This window comes from Myotis myotis, unplaced genomic scaffold (assembly GCF_014108235.1).
Source record: "Myotis myotis isolate mMyoMyo1 unplaced genomic scaffold, mMyoMyo1.p scaffold_m19_p_1, whole genome shotgun sequence".
Lineage (NCBI taxonomy): Eukaryota > Metazoa > Chordata > Mammalia > Chiroptera > Vespertilionidae > Myotis > Myotis myotis.
The window spans coordinates 39,417,520-39,440,340 of NW_023416313.1; positions in this window are offsets into that span (position 1 = coordinate 39,417,520).

Here is a 22,821-nt window from a genome sequence, read left to right on the forward strand (position 1 = left end):
ACACAAAGTGAGAAAACTACTGCTGGATTGGACTGTGCCCCAACATGGAACAGAAACTCTGGGTAGCAGCTTTAATCCTAGCCCTATTAAAGACACAGCTGGACATTGTCTTTGGAGGAATGAAGGGAAATGGGAACTTGGAAACTCAGGGGTTGAATTCCACGGAAATAAAGCTTTCTACACCATCTCATCTTTCCATGCGAGTCTCACAAAATTCTTCTTCTCATGACATCACAAGAAGCCCACATCCCCTGGCAACAGGTGGGGACATGGAGCGCTCCTCACTGATAACAGTTTCATCTCTTTGATCCTTTGCCTCTGAGGTGTCCCAGCATGAGTATTGTACCTTTCACCTCCTTGGCTAGTTCTCCTGCTGCACATCCATGCTTCAGGAATGGATGGTTCTGTATTAACTTTGACTTCAACAGGAAAAAGACTTTTTCCTCTCAAAGAGCTTAAAAAACTTTACTTCCGCAAAGTAGAGCAAAAATGTCGATAGAGCAGACAGAAGCCAGCGAATGCCCTGAAACAGAACACTTGGATTAGAAAGAGAGTACTGCCTCATTATGCAATCAACTCTGGGTTTAATAAAATAGTGCTTTGAACAAAGCGTGTGGGAAGACTGAGACGTTCACAGTAGCATCTTACTAGAGTCCAGATCACATAGAACATCTAACAGAGGATAACTGAATGAAAGCTAGTCTCTTAACCATAAACAGCTAGTACTTGCTTTTATAAGCATACTACACTGATTGTAATATTTATTTTGAATGAGCCTTATTTGTCTCTAGGTGTGCTGCTTGTTACCATGTCCCTGAAGTATAAACTTACTAAAGGAAATCACTGTCTTAGATATTTTTGGCTTGAGAAAAAGAAAATAAGGTAATAAGTAAACAGTTAAAGTATTTATATGTTGAAAGGATGTTTTGTTTATAAAATCTTTTGCGTTCTAATTCTATTTCTGTTCCTAATTTGACTATTAGGTCATTTCCAACTATAGTAATAATAGCCTAGGTCAATGGTTGGCAAACTCATTAGTCAACAGAGCCAAATATCAACAGTACTTCTTCAAAATAGACTCGCCCAGGCCAAAAACCGACTTCTGTGCATGGGCCATGAAGTTTTAATCGCACTGTACGTCCATGCCCGCATGTGGTATTTTGTGGAAGAGCCACACTCAAGGGGCCAAAGAGCCACATGTGGCTCGTGAGCCACAGTTTGCTGACCACTGGCCTAGGTGGTCGTCACACCCTCACGCATCATGCCCTAAAGGTGTCACAAGATGGCCGTCACAAGATGGCTGCACACAAAGTGGAGGCAGGGCCCAGTGGAGGAGGTGGGTCTTGGCAGGGGAAGGCAATTGTGGGCGATGAGGCCAGAAGCGGAGGGCAGTTGTGGGTGATTAGGTCAGCAGGGGAGGGCACTTGGGGGTGATCAGGCTGGCAGGGGAGCAGTTAGGTGTCAATCAGACCAGCAGGGGAGCAGTAAGGGGAAGATCAGGTGGCAGGCAGAAGCAGTTAGGGGCAATCAGGCAGGCAGGCAGGCGAGCAGTTAGGAGCCAGCGGTCCCAGATTGTGAGAGGGATGTCCCACTGCTGGACATCCCCCGAGTGGTCCCAGATTGGAGAGGGTGCAGGCCGGGCTGAGGACATGCCCCCCTGCTTGAATTTCATGCACTGAGCCTCTAGTTTTATTAATAAGAAAATATAATAAAGACAAGAAACTAAGAATCTCTTATTTAATATCTACAAAATCATCTAGCTGTATTATTACATGCTTAAGGTAAAAAAGGTAATATGAACAAATATTAAATTCATCCCCAAATTAATAAGAATAAAATGAACTATTCATATTTAGAAGTCTGATTAATAAACAAATGCTTTTATTTGTCCATTCAGCTTTCATGGAGAAAAGTTTAATGCTATTATTCCCTCTTTCTCTCAGAATATTGTTTAAGATAGTCTTTTGTTCTTTTTAAATTATAAATTACTCATTTACAGAAGATCTACAGGAATATATCATAAAAGTGCATTATATTAAAGGGCTAAGTGAAATAAGCCAGAGAAAGATAAATATCACATGATATCACTCATTTGTGGAATATAATGAACAACATAAACTGATGAACAAAAGCAGATCCAGAGACAGAGAAGCATTGATCAGATGGTCAAACCTCAGAGGGAAGGTAGTGGAGGGTGGGGGAAGGGGGAGAGATCAACCAAAGGACTTGTATGTATGCTTACAAGTCTAACCAATGGACATAGACACCAGGAGAGTGAGAGCATGAGTGTGTGTGGGGGGGGTGAGGGGCAATGGAGGGATAAGGACACATGTAATACCTGAATCAATAAAGGAAAAAAAAATGAAACCCATCAACCATAAAAAATGGGTTAAAGTTTTATATTTGGGATTAAAAATAAACAAAACATGATATAGATTTGTGAAGGAAACAAGAATGCTACTTGCCTTTTTGCCCTTGGTTTTTCTCACTTCTGAATACTTGCAGGAGATTAAGATGGGAGAAATGGTCAAGTGTGTTTATATAGTATTTCTACATACTCTGTGATGTCAAATAACTGTGTTTTATCTTATAGAGTATTTTAAATGTCACAAAATAACAGTGGTCACAAAAGTCATTGAAATATTATTTTTAAGTATAAACCTAACTGAATTATTTGCTTTATTTCTGACATGAGGGAGATCTTTGAGAGGAGAATGAAGACATCTTTATCTCAATAGTTATGGTTTTTACCTTTTCCTTTCTTGGTTTGTTTGATAATCTCTATTATTCTTAATATACAAATCCAAAATGCCTGCTTAATTTGATAAAAAAAGCAGGGCTTTTAGTGAGATACTAAAATGCAAAGTAAGATATTAAAAAGTAAAAGAAAACAGCAATTTAAATGTTTTGTCAGGACAATTACTTATCCCAAACCAAGTGCAGTAGTAACACCCTTTTCTCCAATAGATACTAAGGTACTATGAGGTCAATGAGTTGATCAGGAGGTCAAGACTTGGTGACAATGATAAGCCAAGCTCTCCAAGGAGGATACAAGAAAGAGGCATAAATATGAGGGAGGACTAATAATAGAAATGGTAAGGTGCTCAAATTATGTTCATTTCCATGTTTCTTCAGCCTCTCATCAACACCTTGCTGTATTAAGTAATTCTGTATTCATCTTTACGAATAACATACCATCGTATATAGAAAAGTAGTAATGAATTTCGTTGTAATTCCACCACAATATTTGCTCTCCTCCAGTAAGTGCTCTCAATGTTCATTGGTACAAATTACTCTAACTTGTATTATTTTGTGGAACATTAGGAATGGATGACTCCAAATCAGAAACAAGTGCATGGAGCACTGCAGAATCATTAATTTTCTAAACATCAGGACAATATGCTAATTACATTATACCTTCTCATGAATGCAATTATTGGTCACTATTTTTAGTTTGTACTTGTAGAAATTTTAAAAGCACACTTGACTAAGAATGTTATGTACCCACTGATAATTACCGTTTGAAACAAGAAAGTGGCGAGACAAGTTAGAAATGAGAAACCAATGTCAAAGCAGCACTAAGAAAATGTCTATGTCATGTTTAAAACTATAGTTAAAAATCTGAAATTCTCAATATTTTTCTCTTCATTGGATGAAGAAGTTTAGAAAATAAAATCAATCTGTTAATTTCTGCTGGCATATTAAGAAACATTCTTATTTAATGAAATTTATACTTTATGTGGGTGTGTTCAAGTTTGCTTTTAGATGAAATTACTCTAATTGTTGTTTGAGCTTGAAAATATCTATATATATAAAAGCATAAGCAACTGTTATGACCTGTTGACCAACCAGTCGACCAGTCTCTATGATATGCACTGACCACCAGGGGGCAGACGCTCAATGCAGGAGCTGCCCCCTGGTGGTCAGTGCACTCCCACAGCCAACCTCCCACACAGGCCAACCTCCTACGGCCCCTCCCCACAGCTGGCCAAACTCCTGCGGTCCCTCCCCCCGGCTAGCTGACCTGATTAGCCCCGATTGGGGCTGGCTGGCCAGGGGGAGGGACCAGGACTAGGTGAGATGGCCCTGATCAGCTCTGATCGCTGGCCAGGTCGAGGAACCCCACCCATGCACAAATGTGTGCACCGGGCCTCTAGTCCTATCTATACTAATAAAATCATAATATGCTAATTAGACTGAACAAACTTCCAGACGTCATTCTGGACGTCCTCTGGACAAAGCTGTGGTGACAGAGGCTGAGGCAGAGGCAGTTAGGGATGATCAGGCCAGCAGGGGAGCAGTTAGGGGGCTATCTGGCCAGCAGGCAGAGGAGGTTAGGGGCAACAAGGCCAGCAGGCAGAGGAGGTTAAGGGCAGTCAGGCCAGCAGGCAGAGGTGGTTAGGAGTGATCAGGCAGGCAGGCAGGCTAGAGGTTAGGAGCCAGTGGTCCAAGATTGAGAGAGGGATCCCCTAAGGCCGTGGTTGGCAAACTGCGGCTCATGAGCCACATGCAGCTTTTTGGCCCCTTGAGTGTGGCTCTTCCACAAAATACCAACTTCTGTGCATGGGCCACGAAGTTTCAATCGCACTGTACATGCACGCCTGCACGTGGTATGAGCCGCATTTTGCTGACCACTGCCCTACGGAGTCCTGGATTAGAGAATGCTGGGAGCTGGTCCATGCTTGCTGTTTCAAGGGACCTGGCATATATGGCATACTGTTCTTAATATGTTTGCTCACCTTCTTGGCACTATGTGTTTTAACCAAGGTCTCTGAGAAAGGTTGTTTCCCCAGGTAGGGATTTTCCCCTGAAGTTAGGGAGGGAATAAAACCTCTTAACTAAGTGCCAGGCGGGTAATTAATTACTTTAACTATGAACAATCAGGCTTAAGCTACATAATCTTTACTCCTTGGAATGGAGATAAGAAACGCCCTAACCTTTGGAATAGAGATTGATAGGATTGGAATCAACTGGTATAAATACAGATGTAACAAGACAGAACTTAGAAGACAGAACCTACACAGAACCTAGAGACAGAAGAACTTCGCTGGAGAGAACATGGCAAAAGATCCTGGACAGAAACTGGCAACAGAACCTAGAGACAGAACCTAGCGAGAGAACCTGGCTGAAGAACCTAGAGACAGAACCTGGCTACAGAACCTGGATAGAACATGGCAAGAGAACCTGACTAGAACCTGGTGACTGAACCTGGCTGGAGAACCTGGACAGAACCTGGCTGGAGAACCTAGTGAGGGAACATGGCTACAGAACCTGACTAGAGAACCTAGCAAGAGAACATGGACACAGAACCTGGCTGGAGATCCTAACCAGAACTTCGCTGGAGATCCAGACCAGAACTTGGCTGGAGATCCTGGCTAGAGATCCTGGCTAGGCTGCTGATCAACTGAATGCTGTCTCCGTGTCATTCCTTCTTCGCCGACTCCATCCACACCTTTGGGGACCCCTGGACCTGCTGGGGTTGGACCCCGGCAAGAGAAGGTACAGGCTGGGCTGAGGAACAACCCCCCACCCCCATGCAAGAATTTTGTGCACTGGGCCTCTAGTATAATAAAAGGCTAATATCCAAATCAACCAAATAGCGGAATGACTGGTCGCTATGATGCACACTGACCACCAGGGGGACAACGCTCAATGCAGGAGCTGCTCCCTTGTGGTCAGTGTGCTTTGCTCAGCTAGGAGCCCTGAGCTGGGCTCATGACTGACGAGCATAGTGGTGGTGGTGGAAGTGGGCCTAAGCCATCAGTCAGACATCCCTCGAGGGCTCCCAGATTGCAAGAGGGCACAGGCCGGGCTGAGGGACCCCTCCCCCCGCCCCTCTTCGAGTGCATGAATTTCGTGCACTGGGCCTCTAGTTGTTCAATAATTAGTTACATTTCAAACGTCTTCACTGTCCCAACAGACATTTTGTAACCTTCCAACCAGTCACTTAATCTCTTTAAGCTTCATCTTTTTAAATCTTATCTGGGATGGAATTGAAACTTTACAAGTCTATGGTAAAGATTAGGGACAGCATGGCCAGTGTGCCTCAGTGATTGAGCCTCAACCCATGTACCAAGAGGTCATAGGATCAATTTCCAGTCAGGACACATGCTGACTCATTCCCCAGGAGGAGGCGTGCAGGAAGTAGCCAATCTCATTGCTGTTTCTAGCTCTCTACCCCTCTCCCTTCCTCTCTCTCTAAAACCAATAAAAATATATTTTTTAAAAAGATTAAAAATAATGTATAGATATCACCTGGCATAATGTGCTTGTCACATAGTAACATATAATAAACATATAAATGCAATACTAATCTTTAAAAATATATTATTATATTTTAGGGAAAAATAAAATAATATTATTTTTGGACAAGTCTAAATATAAGTTAGGAAATTAGATATATTGTTCATCTATCATAGCAAGTTTTGTTTTTCTAGCCTAAAATGGTAAAAACAACACAGTGGAAAGGGAAAAAATATAATCTGAATAAAAGATAAATTCATTGTCTTTGGTTTAGCTTACCTTTAAAATGATTTATTTTATGTTTAATTTTCCCCCATGTAAGATAACAACTGACTTATCCAGTGACTTCTTTGATCAACAGTACTTATTTCTGAGATATGTACATAGAAAAGTTAGGTCTTTGTATGTTAGGTGTTGAGAACAGAAAATCTCAAATATAAGGATAGGTATGAAAAGGGCCTCCTTTTAGCACAATGTAGTAAACAGTAAGCTCAATTACGTGGAACATGGTTGGTTTATTAGTAGGCCTGTGATTTAAGGTTAATTTATGAGAAAGCATTGTTATCTTTGCTAGGTTCCCCATTTCTTCCTTGAGTGTGGCACATTCAAATCACTCAGAGGGGAAAAGGCTGGAGCTCATGACAATGTGTATTATTTTATAAGAGATGCCTCCACGTAGGCCAATTAACTATGACACACCCAAGGGGTCTGACTGATAATCCAGAGTAGGTGCAGTTTCTGAAGCAGAAGAACCTCCAGGAGATGTAGCAAAAAGTAACAGCAGTTATTTCCCACATTACATGAGCACAACATCCATCACAGGAGCGGGACAGCCGCTGAGGCCGTTTTAATGAACTGTCTCAGGGAAAAATGTCTGCTTCATAGGTACATAGTAAAAAAGCTACAGCAAAACATTCTGGGTTTCTTCTGTGCTCACATCACAAGATAATGTCACAAGGATGTAGCTTTGAGACTCAAATATCATTGCCTTTTAAATGAGCAAACAAAAAATAATGGATTTGAGAATAAAAAAGAGCATGTCTAAGCAATAAGATATTTTTACAATCATGTTTTAAGATTAATTCATAATGGCCCTAATGCCATAAGATATTGTTTTAAAAAGTAAAACCAAGTAAAGGAAAAATTAGAGTGTATAACAAAGATCCAAATGTCCAAAGAAAACAAAAGAAGAAAATTATAATAAGATTATATTCAGTAGTCTCAGCAATTTCCATGGGTTTTTGCATAGTTTTATGTGTCATGGTATTAACAGATATTGACAGCTCAATGGTGCATTCAGCACCTTCTAAGAGCATCATGGGAGCTATAGAATTATTGCCCTAAATTTCCTGCATCTGTTTTCTTTTCAAAATACTATTCCAAATCATAGGCTTTGTCCTTTGCAAGTGTTCTCTCATTAGGTCGGAGTTCATATTTCCCAAGGGTTTTGATAAATCTGCTTGCTGTATGTGCTAAAATATTAATATTGTAAGTTCATACTTGGTGTTGACTTAATAAAGAGTAACTCAGTTTTGCATCTTAACCATATCTTTTCTTCACTTTCAGTAACTTAATATCTATCTATCTATCTATCTATCTATCTATCTATCTAGTTTAAAGTATTACATATGTCTCCTTCTCTGATTGACCACCCTGGCCACTCCCACCCCCGAGGGCAAGCCCCCACCACCCCGTGTCTGTGTTCATTGGATTGGTCAAGCTAATATGCGTGCATACAAGTCCTTTGGTTGATCTCTAACACCCCCGCTCCCCTGCCTTCTCTCTGAGGTCGGACGATCTGTTCAGTGCTACCTTGTCTCTGGATCTAATTTTATTCATCAGTTTATGTTGATCTTTATATTTCACATATGAGTGAGTCATGTGATATTTATCTTTCTCTGACTGGCTTATTTCGCTAAGCATAATGCTCTCCAGTTCCATCCATGCTGTTGCAAATGGTAAGAATTCCTTCTTTTTTACAGCAGTGTAATATTCCATTGTATAGATGTACCACAGTTTTTTAATCCCCTCATCTGCTGATGGGCACTTAGGCTGCTTCCAAATTTTAGCTATGGTGAATTGTGCTGCTATGAACATAGGGGTGCATATATCCTTTCTGATTGGTGTTTCTGGTTTCTTGGGATATAGTCCTAGAAGTTGGATTTCTGGGTCAAATGAGAGTTCCATTTTTAACTTTTTGAGGAAACTCCATACTATTTTCCACAGTGGCTGCACCAGTCTGCATTCCTACCAGCAGTGCACAAGGGTTCCTTTTTCTCCACATCCTCGCCAGCACTTGTCATTTGTTGATGATAACCACTGTGACAGGTGTGAGATGGTAACTCATTGTAGTTTTGATTTGCATTTCTTGGATGATTAGTGACTTTGAGCATATTTTCATATGTCTCTCGGCCTTCTCTATTTCCTCTTTCGGGAAGTGTCTATTTATGTCCGTTTCCCATTTTTTGATTGGATTGTTTATCTTCCTTTTGTTAAGTTGTATGAGTTCCTTGTAAATTTTGGAGGTTAAATGCTTATCTGAAACTAGAGGCCCAATGCACAAAATTTGTAAAAGGGTCTCAACCCCCACCATGGCGGCCAGGGGCTTCTGCCGCCTCTGCCTCGGCCCCCGCTGCCATGGCTTCATCGGGAAGGATGTCCGGTCTAATTAGCACATTACACTTTTATTATTATAGATTGCATTGGCAAATATGTTCTTCAATGAGCTTTCTTGTTGTTTTGTTGATGGTTTCTTTTCCTGAACAGAAGCTTTCTATTTTGATGTAGCCCCATTTGTTTATTTTTTCCTTAGTTTCCATTGTCCTAGGAGCTGTATTGGTAAAGATATTGCTATGACATATGTCTGCTATTTTGCTGCCTATGGAGTCTATTAAGATTTTTATGGTTTCCCATCTTACATTTAAGTCCTTAACCATTTTGAGTTTGTTTTTGTGGATGGTATAAGTTGGTGATCTAGTTTCATTTTTTTTTTGCATGTATCTGACCAAATTTCCCAGCTCTATTTATTAAAGAGACTGTCTTGACTCCATTGTATGCTCTTGCCTCCTTTGTCAAATATTAATTGAGTATAATGGCTTGGGTCTATTTCTGGGTTCTCTGTTCTGTTCCATCGGTCTATATGTCTGTTCTTGTGCCAATACCAGGAAGTATTGAAAACCGTGGCTTTGTAATTTAGCTTGATATCTGGGATTGAGATCCCTCCTACTTTGTTCTTCTTTCTCAGGATTGCTGCAGCTATCCCAATTTCAATCCCTAAGGTCTCCCTGGGGGTATTTCAAATCTTTGTTTCCCCTCTGAGCTCAACGCTGGGTGTGGCTGAGCTACTAGGAGGAACCTGGTCTTCAGGAGAAAACTGTCTGTTCAGGATTGGAGAGATCCGACTGACCCAGAGCTGGCCTCCTGATCGCCTCTCCCTAGTTTGTTCCCCAGCTTCCACAAAACCACCTTCCCCCGCACTGCAGCCTCAGTGATAGTTGGTAATGGAAAGATCCTATGCACTGGGTTTAGCAAGTAAAAGCAAGGAAGTGATAAAGACAGGCAACTGCACCGCTGTATGTCTCTCCTCCCACCACCCTGCCCCTCGTCACTGCAATGGCCAGTGTAGGACTTCAGGCTTCCTTTCTTGGCGCAGCTTCCCAGGGCTGTCGGCTTAGATCTAGAGTCCCCCGCTGCCAGCAGCCCTGTGGACTACCTTCCATAGTTGAGCACTACATGTCTCCCCAAGGGACGCAGAGTTGGTGCAGCGCAATCTCCTTCCCACACTGTAGTCCCAGCTGCAGGTGTTTCTCCCTCCAGCCTAGATCCTGGATCCCACCTCTCTTCAGGCGACCTCTCACATTTCTATCCATGGATTTTGTTTAATTTGTCAGTTTTAGGTGGATGTTATTCAATTCAACTATATCTTCTCTCTGCTCGGTGAGAAGGTGTCAGATGGGTCAGCCTATTCATCCACCATTAAAAAAAAATATATATATATATATATATATATATATATATATATATATATATATATATTTTATTGATTTTTTACAGAGAAAAAGGGAGAGGGATAGAGAGTTAGAAACATTGATGAGAGAGAAACATCGATCAGCCGCCTCCTGCACGCCCCCTACTGGGGATGTGCCAGCAGCCTAGGACATGCCCTTGACCGGAATTGAATCTGGGACCCTTCAGTCCACAGGCCTGCGCTCCAACCACTGAGCCAAACCGGTTCGGTTATTCAGCCACCATTTTGTCTCCCCCTGGACAAACTTCTTAGGAACCTATGACGAGGGAGGCTGGAGTCTTAGTGTTCATGGGTTTGCAGCCAAGGCAGCTGGTCCCTGGCCAGTGAGGCTGTGGGGTCCCGGGTGGTGTCCGAAGTCTCCCTGGGTGAAGGTGAGGCTGGTCTCCCAGTCATAGCCGCGCTCCCCTTCAAGATGGCACGGTCTCTGTGGCAGAGCTGGCCAACCCAGGAGAGATTTCAGCCATAGTAGAGGCACCCGGTTAGGGGAGCCTGGTCCACCAGTCCCCAAGAGTCCTGTGGAATATAACTGTCCCTCACTCACACATACGCACATGCCCCACACGTCCACGCACTCCCCTTTCGCTCTCTCAGTCACTCACACTCTCTTCCTCACTGCCGTCCTGTGGGCCGCCATCTAGGCATCCAGTAACTTAATATCTTTAAAAGAAGTGAAATATCACATCTTAAATAATTGGCTAAATTGTGTATATCTGCTTCCAATGAGTCTCCACTAAATTGTCTCCATGATGTGTCTTTAACATTCTCTGTTTTTCTAGAAAATTGAAGAATTTTGCATATAAAGAAAATAGTTGATTCATCAATGAGGATTTAATAATATATAATTATGTTGAGTGGTAAGTCTAAGACTGCATATTAACATTTTAAACATTTGGTTTTATTAAAAATAAAGTGCATTTTCTTAGGAATTTGTTATTTAAATAATTTAGATATTTGATGCATAACACATCATGAGAGATTAATGGGACATTTCAATTTTCAATTAAAATCTATTTAAGTTCATTAGTTGTACAATATTAACACAGTATTATGACAATATAACAATTATTACAATATTAACTCAATATTAACTGTTCAGTAGTAAACTTTCAAGCTAATAACAAAATATTAAGAATATAATTATATTTCTTTTAGACTTTTGCTCTTACCCAATTATCTTCCATTTACTTTTTTTTTCTTTGTGGATTGAGGAATTGTACTGAGAAGTTAGCAAATTCCAATACTTATATACATATATATATTAATTCTTTCCAATATCTCTGGTGCTTATATCCTAAAATTATTTCTTTTTCAAAATAATTTAAGTTTATGTCAACCTATCTCATGTTATAAATATCTTAACTTCTCTTAATTGTCTCTTAATTTCTTAAATACAGTCATGACAATAGCTCCTAGAATACCATGGATTTCAGTTTGAGTTCAAAAATTAGGATTCTACTTTCCATCAGGCTGTTAAGAATTATGATAATGCTGCTAATGTTGTCTTGTTAGAGTGAAAATGAGTGAGACATACATATCTCTCAAGCAGCAGATTAAGACCTAAGAATTAAGTACCTTCTTAGTCTGCTTGGGCTTCCATGACAAAATACTCTACACCAACTGCCTTACACAGCAGACATTTATTTTCTCACGGTTCTGGATACCGGAAGTCCCACACCAAGATTCTGACTGGTGAGAGCTCTCTTCCTGGCTTGCAGATGGCTGCTGTATCTCCGTGTGTTCACATGGACACACATACGTAGTGAGAGCCATCTTTCTCTCTTCCTTTTCTTGGGAGGCCGTCAGCCCTGTTGGATTAGGACCTCACCCTATGACTTCATTTAACCTTAATCATCTCCTAAAGATCCTATCTCCAAATACAGTCCCACTGGGGGCTTCAACATAAATTATAGGAGGATACAATTTGGTCCACAGGAAGTACCAAGACCACATATTCAATCATACAATTTGGAAATAATTTATGCCTTGATTATTTTATTCAGCAAGTGCTACCACAGTAGCTTTTCCACTTGCTAACTTTCTGGAAGGCATCAACATTGCATACCTTAGCACCTGCTTCACATTAATTTGAACAGTTCAGCAACTCCGAAAAGAGTTCAGCAATTTTTTATGCAGCTTTAAGTGTTCAATGTACTTCACTCTATTCTTCAAGGAGAAAACTTTATGCTAGAGTAGCAGGACCAAAGGTTCTTTCTGAAATTCTTTGCCCATGGATTAAATCTCTTCATCCCAGACAATTTACTAAACCAGAAATTTTCCTTAAAGCCATGCGTTCTTCGATGCTTATATTACTGTACCCTCTTCTTTTTCCTGTGTTCCATTCTCACAAGTAAAAGATATCAGTAATGCTGGTAATAGCTCCTGCTGGCCATCTCAAAGTCATGTCCCTGTTTTATATATAATATACCCAAATAAGCATTGACATTCAAGAAACTTCTTTTTTTCCCAGTTGGCCAGAGACATCAATTTGAGTATGGTAATCGCAGCCTTGCAAAAAAGATTGAAAGCCTGGGAACAATACTAACTTGTATTATTTAATTTTTTGATGTCTTCCTGTTTTGTAATAAATACATATTTTTTTGCATAAAATATAGTAAAATTAGCATTCAGCTTAGGAAGACTTTCTCTGATTAAAAAATGAAAATGTACAGAAGCAAAACCTCCTATGAAAATGAAAGATTTTTTTTTTCAAATTTACTAAAAATCTTATGTGGGACTTTGGACTACCACAGAGAGAGGTAATGCCTGGGAAGTCATTTGTCGAATAAGTAATTTTTAACTGCATTTTTGTGTGGCTGGGAGATTCCCAGCTGACACCTGGAATACATTCATTTCATATAACTAAGCATCTATTTCCTGCCAGTTGTATGATAGAGGTACACAATACTTTGTAATATTTTAGTGGAAAATCTACTGAAAACAAGGATAAGCCATGTTTGTAATGTTGTCTTTAATTGGGGTGACAGGGACAAAAACTTTCTGGAGGTGAAATAACGAACTATTTAATACTGGTATTCAAACTGTTTGCTTCCCTACCTGAACATGAATGAGGTATAACACATTTATAGAAGCGATTCATTATTATTGGGACCTCACCCAGAAGTAGAGAGGGGGGGTGTTGAGGGTGTGTATACCTGCATTTCTGGGGCTTGTAGAGAAGACTTTGCTTATTAAAAAAATCTTTCCATTTCCAAAACTTGCCATTTTGGAGGCTAAGTATTAATCATTATTTACCAGATTGAAAGTTTGGCTTTGGCACCATAGGTTACAAAACCTCTCTCAAGATTAAAGGACAAGCTTCTCCTGACTACAAGGTCAGAGTTTTCCACTCAGTGTTCAAGATCCAGGGCAATGTCAGCTGTGATCATGAAATTTTAGCTCACTTCTCTGTAGAGAGCAGTCAACCCCTTCTCTCCCTTATGCCCCCACTGCTAAACCAGAAACTGTGAAATGTATGAGATTTCACCCAACTTCAAGCTGACAAGTGAGCCTGTCACGATTTCATGGATTACAGCAGAAAACACAGTCTTTTGGATCAAAACACAAGATAAATTTTTACTCACTGCTACCCCAGTAGCCAGAGTTATATATTGTGCCACTTCTCTGAGCCCAAATTCCCAGAAAGGGATGACAGGAGAGTTTGGTGTTGCCTGTATATGCCCCAGGTGATGTGTTGTAGGTGAGAAACCTGCTGGAAAGTTATCTATCCTCCCCTATGAAGAGATAAATTACCTTTCTGACACTGGAATGCAAGGATAGGTACACTGAGGAGGAGAGGCAGGCATCTCTACAAGGTGTCCCCAAAAATGCATACACATTTTAACAGCCCAGTGTTGAAAATAAAATGTATTGTAATAAACACTGAGTTTTAAAGTGTATGTATACATTTGGGGGGGGGGACACTCTATATACATAGGAAATGAGAGATCAAAGAATGTTCTAAATACAAATTTGAAACCTTTCCTCTAAATTAAAGAAAACTTAACCTTTTACAAATGTTTTTGTTTAATTTTGGTAAAATTTATTACTTTTCATTTACAGTTCTATGAGATTTAAAAAGCTCATCCTATCTAATAAAAGAGAAACATGGTAATTATCCATACCTCCCCTACCCTTCCCATTGGCTAATCAGGGTGATATGCAAATTAACTGCCAGCCAAGATGGCGGCTGGAAGCCAGGCAGCTTGAAGCGAACATGAGGCTTGCTTGCTTCAGTAACGAAGGAATCCAACGTTCCCCACCTGCTGCTGCCGGACTCTGAGCTTGCAGTTTGAAACATTGTTACAAATATAGAAGCTAAACAAAACCCCAGAAACCAGCTTTCAGCCAGCTGGGACCTCAGAGTTGGAGTTGAAACAGTGTTTCGATTATAGAACCCAAACAAACCAGATACCTGCTTTCAGCAGCGGAGGCCTAAGAGCTGGAGCCAAGCCTCAGAGCTAAAGCTGGCCCAGAATAAAAAAAAAAAGAAAAAAAGGAGCAGTTGGGAGCTTCAGTCACCCACCAGCCTGTAAACAGCCTTCAGCTGCTCACCCAGACTGGCCAGGCACCCCAGTGGGCACCCCCACCCTGAAGGGTGTGTGACTAGCTGCAAACAGCCATCATCCCCTCATCCAGGCTGGCCAGGCACCCCAGTGGGGATCCCCACCCTGATCCAGGACACCCTTCAGGGCAAACCAGACGGCCCCCACCCGTGCACCAGGCCTCTATCATATATAGTAAAAGGGTAATATGCCTCCCAGCACCGGGATCAGCAGAGCCGCGAAGCCTCCTGGCACCGGGATCAGCATGACAGGGGGCAGCGCCCAAACCCCCTGATCTTCCTGAGGCTCTGTGTGTGACAGGGGGCGGGGCCACAACCTCCCTATCTGCCCTGTTCTGTTCGTGACAGGAGAAGGCACCCCAACCCCCTGATCAGCCCTGCTCTGTGTCTGATAGGGGGGAGCTCCCCAACCCCCTGATTGCCCTGCGGCTCTGTGTGTGACAGGCTGTGGTGCCCCAACCCCCTGATCGGCCGTGCTCTGTGTGTGACAGGGTGTGGCGCCCCAACCGCCCCCCACCCCCCATGGGCCCTGCTCTGTGTGTGACGGGGAAGAGCCATAACCTCCCCATCGGCCCTGCCCTGAGTGTGACAGTGGCAGTGCCCCAACCCCCTGATCGGCCCTGCTCTGTGGGTGATAGAGGGTGGTGCCCCAACCCCCGCCCCCCACGGGCCCTGCTCTGTGTGTGACGGGGTAGAGCCATAACCTCCCCATCGGCCCTGCCCTGAGTGTGACAGGGTGTGGCGCCCCAACCCCCTGATCTGCCCTGCTCTGTGTGTGACAGGGGAGAACTCCTCAACCCCCTGATTGGCCCTGCTCTGTGCGTGACAGCGGTGGCACCACAACCCCCTGATTGACCCTGCTCTGTGCGTGGCAGGGTACGGAGCCCCAACCCCTCTGATGGGCCCTGCTCTGTGAGTGACAGGGGGCAGTGCCCCAACCCCCTGATTGGCCCTGCTCTGTGGGTGACAAAGGGTGGCGCCGCAACCTCCCCATCGACCCTGCCTTGAGTGTGATAGGGAACGGCGCCCCAACCCCCCAATCGGCCCTACCCTGAGCGTGACTGAGGGTGGCATTGCAACCGCCAGATCCGCCCTGTTCTGTGCATGACAGGGGGCGGCACCCCAACTCCCCAATCAGCCCTGCTCTGAGCCTGACCAGGAGCTGTACCTAGGGATTGGGCCTGCCCTCTGCCACCTGGGAGCAGGCCTAAGCCAGCAGGTCATTATCTCCCGAGGGGTCCCAGACTGTGAGAGGGCACAGGCTGGGCTGAGGGACCCCCCTCCCCCCCGAGTGCACAAATTTTTGTGCACCGGGCCTCTAGTCTATATATATAAAAGCCTAATATGCTAAGTGTCCAACCAAGCAGTTGACCAACTGGTCACTATGACATACACTGACCACCAGGGGGCAGATGCTCCAACCAGTAGGTTAGCTTGCCGCTGGGGTCCAGCTGATCAGGACTGGGTGAGATGGGGCTGGACATGCCCTGGAGTCCTCCTGCTGTCCCTCCTGCAGTTACCCCCTGGCCACCAGCCACCGGCCCCAATTGGCCCCTATTGGGACTGGGCGAGATGGCCCTGATCGGCCCTGATTGCTGGCCAGATGGAAACACCCCACCCATGCGTGAATGTCATGCACCGGGCCTCTAGCACTGACATAAAATACAAACACAATGAAGGTGCAGAACAGTTCTATCACCTCCAGAATAATCTGCTTTAACACACACACACACACACACACACACAATATATATATATATATATATATATATATATATATATATATATATATATATATATAATATCATTAGAGTTCTAAAGTCCAAAATGGGCCAGTCTCACTGGTGTTGGTAGAGAGGTTTTCATTCTAGAGGTCCCAGGTGAGAATCTTTTCCTGGTCTCTTTTCATTTGTAGAGGCTAAGTGCATTTCCTTGGCTCATAGACCCATTTGAGTATCTTCAAAGCAAGAAGACTGGGCTGAGGAGTCCTTTTCACATTACTGTCTCTCTGATTCTGTCTGTCACTTCAATCTTATAGGGGGCTTGGTGATTACATTAGCCTTACCTGGGTAATTCAGAATAACCTCCCTATTTTAACATCCTCAATTGAATCATGTCTGCAAATTGCCCTTTACATACAAAACAAAATATTCATAGATTCTGGGGATTAGGGCATGGACATATTTGGGGGGAAATTATTCTGCCTGTTACAGCATGGTTCATATGCTCTGGCTTTATGGAAGTATACTATATACTGTTACTAATTCTTTGACATTTTCCTGGTTTATAAAGAATGGTGTAGTCTATAATTCTGCTGACTTGAGTGAACAAGGTGAGTGCTCACCTTGTAGGCTTATCATCTTATTTATAACACTATCTTGGTGGAGGTTGAGTTTTAAGGCACATGATTTGATCCAAAGTATTTTTAATACATATAATGAACTCGGCTTAATAGAATGCTAATATATTTATGAAGTGTGTAATTGTGTTTCAAAGCCATTTCAAGGAAGCACTGTAGCATAGTAGAAATCACCTGGCACCAGAGTTCCAATAAGCCATTAGTTTCTTGTACTACTAATGAGGCTAGAATTTCTAACGCTAAATTTCCCCTTAAAAATATATCATCCTTATTTCATACCAACATTTTCTCCTCACTTTTATTTTGCCTAATTCTAAGGTAAATCCATGGAACCAGGGACCTAGCTCATGTTATTTTACACATTGCCAATTTCTATTTCTTGCACTGACATCCATAGAGTTCCATTTGTATGGTTGAATTCAGAAAGGAAATATATCTCTATGATCCCTGAACAATTTCTTTCCCTATGAAAATATAAAAACAAACAAAACCCCCCAAAAACAGGAATCCTAGAATTTGTTCTCAAGTTACAGGACCACTGTGATAATAATGTAACTTTATTCAGTTACCTACCTAGTTAATTTTGTCTTTTTATAAAAATCATTGTGATAGAGTAAGAATTGTAATTATGACTTTTACTCTTTCAAGGAATTATTTTACCTACTTGTGCCTAATTGCAGGACTGCTAAATAGATTATGAGTTGGTGAAGTCAAAGTCAAAACACTATTGCATACTAATCTTTGAAGAAAATTGACAATTATTTTAGGTTGGCATCTGAAGAAATAATAGACACCTATTCTCACTAATAATATTTTTCTCTTAACATAAATATGAATATATTTACAAAACATGTCTTAATGGACCTTGAAAATTACCTGTGAGAGGCAGAAGAGAAAAAAGAAAACCAGGTCTTATGCTGGTAGGTCATTCAGAACATAAAGCTATTTTAGTCCAGATGAGAGGTATTTAAGTATTGGATCAGTATTTGGATTTTATTGTCTTCCATCAGTTCTGTAAGTATGAGCTTGGTTTAAAACACATATCTTTTGGATGTTTTGAGATAACAGTTTCAACTGTAGTTTGCATTACCTGCCAGATCATTTTGGAAACTTTCCTGGAAGAGCCTTATGCCTAGCACAGAAAGACTACTTTTAAATTATCATGGCTTATTTTTCAGAATCTATTGTTTGAGATCCAAATCTTGAGTAATTTAGAACTTAAGTTTAAACTATTCCATCTGAGGTATTTGGATCATAAAAGCTAAAGTAAGAATGTTGTATTCAGCTATATTTCATATTTTAAAAGCTTATTATTTGAACTCATAGAAACATCATTTCTTATGTGATCTCAAATATTTTTTCTAAATTGCATTAGTTATATCTAATTATATAGCTACAGTTATTGGTAATCAGTCCAAGCATAGGGATGTGAATTGCATCTATTTCCACAAAAATAGTATGACAAGCTGCTGAGGATGTCTTATGTTCATTGTAATTTCAGTTATGATATTGATTACTTAATTTGATTGTAAGTAGTTGTAATGTGACAGTATGATAATTTTGTTTTCACAAATTTGAACATTAAATGTTCCCACCTTGTTAACATTTAAAACATTTATCTATATAAGTAACAAATGCATTCTGTATTGCTTTGTGATTCCACAAATAGGGAGGCCTTAATCACTTTATAATGAAGTGTAAACTCATCTCTTTTGTGAAGCTCATTGCCATCTAAGACATACATTAATAGCTTTTCCATTCCAAAAGGAAATTAACCAAAGTATTTGGGTTATGCTCCAAAGTAATTTATTATTTAGTAATTACTTAGATAGCACACTGAGTTGACAATAAAATTTGAAACATTGACAATTTAAAAAAAAAGCACTACAGTAGATGCTGTGTGTGTGGTAGCTGTATTCTGTAAAGTCTCCTGAAATGCTGAATTAGCAAACACTGCCGCATTGCTCCTATGAGAAATATGTGTGTGTGTGTGTGTGTATGTATGTATGTATCTATCATCTATTTATTTACAAACACATCACACATCGATTTTAATCTTAAGTCATAAAAGACAACTCATCCTGGTGAATTTCATTTTCTTCATTTTACAAAAGAAAAAATAAAAGTCCAGAGGTAAGTACTTGCTGAGGCTCTCCACTAACGGGTACCAGAGTAGAGATTTGAACCCCATCGAGTAGCCTCAGAGCAGGAGTTTCTTGTAGAGTACCTCCTTGTTCCCTCGCATCTCCATCCTCTGATGCCTCATGAAAGCAAACTAAAAAGGCAGAGGGTTGTTTCGTCTGACCTCAGGTGGGAATTTGGTAGTTGGTCAACTCAAGTTGCCCCCGATGCTCCCCTTCAATCTGTGCATGTAAACAAATCATTCCAAAACACTGCGAGTATTGACTTAGAGGTTACAAATAAATGTTAGCTACCAGGAAAATTGACATATACAGGTTCTGCCAATAATGAGGGTTGACTCTTTTTTAGTATTTATCCTTAGGTTATATAACTAAAAATACTTGGGTATAGAAAAATTAAAGCAAGAAATGGTAATTTGAAAGAATAAAATTAATTCTCTTGGGATGATGCAAAAAAATACTCCACCCAAAATATCCACCATACTACAGTAATAACTTTGGAGTGTCTCACAGAATTTCTCTGAAAATAATATGGATAAAATATCACAACCTCATTAATCTCTGATTTGAGTATTGACATTTTGGAGCAACAGATATCAAATATCTCCATTGTATCAGGTACAATGCCTTTTGTGTTCATTGGTTTGTTTAATACTAGAGGCCCGAAGCACAAAATTCGTGCAAGGGTTTTGACCCTAGCCCCCGGGGCCTCTGCTGCCTCTGCTGCCTCTGCCGTGGCCCCCACCCACTGCGGCTTTGTCCAGAAGGAAGGATGTCCAGAAGGACTTCCGGTCTAATTAGCATATTACGCTTTTATTATTATAGATTTGAGGCTAAACTAGGAATGAAGCAAGCGTAGCTTTTGTTCAGTTAGTGAAACAGTTAAATACAGGCCAAATACATTTTCTAAGTTATAAAACCAGCTTGTGTTTGATTGAGAGTCTTGAAAGCAATGATCTGTGACTCCGAAGCTCATGACCTCTTCAGTACATCACACAGCTTTCAGGAGAAATACTTTGGAGGACGCACCACTCTTCATTAGATTTGTGTGTTTAACTGTGTGTTTTGCTTGTATGAAAGTTCTGTGGAAGGATAACCAGGGCTGTCTGGCTCCATATTTTATCTCTGGTTCCTAGTGTAGTGCCTGGCACATCATTAACAGGGTATAAATATCTGTTGATATTATAAATGAAAATGAATAGATTAATGATATCCCAGTTACAAAGATTAGCTTCCCCAAACTTTTAGATAACTACATAATTCAGTTCAGATTTTTATTTTATTTTTGCTACGTACACTCTGCCAACATTGAAAACCAAATTTTATAATTAATGATTACTTGAGTTACTTTTAGGTTTTTGAATATATTTCTGTATGCAACACAGGGCTTTCTTTTGAACCATTTCCTGCCATTACTATTCTCATTGATGACTTCCTTTGTTCTACCTTCTAAGTCTACATTGTTGGCAAACCTCAGGCAGAACACTGTGCCCATTCTTAAACAGCCATCTGCATGTGCCCAGGAAAAATAGCAAAGAACAGAAAAAACCCTGTCAAGTTCTTGTCCTTTGCCAATTTCTTCATTCCACTTTACTGTGCACTCTGAGTGCTAATATAAAGTGGGGATTCTGATAGCTTCACCCCTTCTCAATAGTTTGTATTTCAAAGAAGCAGGAAGAACAGAGGCACAGAAAAAAGGAAATATCTATTGGTGTCATTACAGAATACTGTATTAATATATTATTATACCATGGATGAGGGCAAAGGAATACCTGACAGAACATATTTTAATACATATATCTCTTAACATGTATATTCATACTCAGGCTTAAATTTTACGAATATTTGGAATATGTAGAAATATAATAATGATTACACTAGCTCAAATTCAGGGAAAATGACTAAAATAAAATGAGAAAATAAAAACTCTAGAAGGAAAAAAATTGCTTAATGGCTTCTTACATGAGTGCGTTTTATTAAAAACTTTATCCTTAAGCAAATTGGTAGAAGTTTAGAAAAAAAATAAGATTTCATTTATTTTACATAGTAGTATGCTTGCAATTACTTTTTTATTATAATTCATATAAACACATTTACTAAGCCATTCTGAGAAACATACAGATTTTTTTCTTTTTTGATACATTTTAAAGAAAAACATGTTTTGAGAGAAATGATTCTGCTGGCAGTGTCTTTCCATTGCAGGCTCTCTGGCTTTATTTATTAAAAATAGAGGTTCTTAGGATTAAAACTTTAATAATTGAAAAAATCCTTGTTGCTGAGGGGTCCAGTGGTCTTCAGTAAATCCCTTGGAGATGAAAGTTCTTCAGGAGGAGCTCAGGGGGAGCTGGGGTTTATGAGGGAGAGACCAAGCACAGAATATTTTATTAGTTCACATTATGGGGTTTTAAATAAGAGTCTACATGCTAAAACGAGTCTCTGCTAAAATTTAGAATTCTTTATCTAGTCCAACTTTCTCAGCACTAGATCATACTTAAGTACATATTCTAGTAGATTGCAAATAATTTATATTAGACACTGTGACATATTTGGGGAAAATAATATTATTTACACATTGTGGAGCACACAATCTTCTCCAGAGATTCCAAACTGGGTCCTCTACTGGTTTGCTAAATGAGACCTAACATCTATCTATACATCACTGAATCTGACTATTGATCTCAGCTCTTGTTTTTATCTCATGCCAACACAATGCCAAACACAACATAACCTCAATAAATGTTTGTTAAAATAATGAATAATAGCAGAAATCAGCGGTTCTCAACCTGTGGGTCGCAACCCCTTTGGTGGTCGAACGACCCTTTCACAAGGATCGCCTAAGACCATCCTGCATATCAGATATTTACATTATGATTCATAACAGTAGTAACATTACAGTTATGAAGTAGCAACAATAATAATTTTATGGTTAGGTCACAACATGAGGAGCTGTATTCAAAGGGACAGAAGGTTGAAATATATATACAGAAATATATATATATATATATATATATATATATATATATATATATAGTCGATTTCAAAGAAGAAGGGAGAAGGAAAAACATCAATGATGAAATGATGAGAGAGAATCATTGGTTAACACGCCCCTCACTGGGGATCAAGCCAGCAATCCGGGCATGTGCCTTGACCAGGAATCAAGCCATGACATCCTGGTTCATAGGTTGGGCACCATGTTTTTATTTTTTATTTTTGTTTTCCATAAAGGAGAACAAAGTTCAGCTCCTTTTTGGAAGGGAGGAGGGGCTGATGAACACTATGTGCTGTCTTTCTACTACCTTGCTCACTCCCCCCTTTAGAATGATGAGTGCCTTTCTGATTTCTGAGTTTCACATCCATTGGCTCCGCTTTTCAACATAGTTGTTGCTATGAATTCATTCTCATTCTCTTGCCCTCCCACCTTCAAAGTGTACTCTCCTTCTTGGATTCTTATTCTCTGGCCCAAACCTCCAGGTCCTGAGGAAGTGTGTTG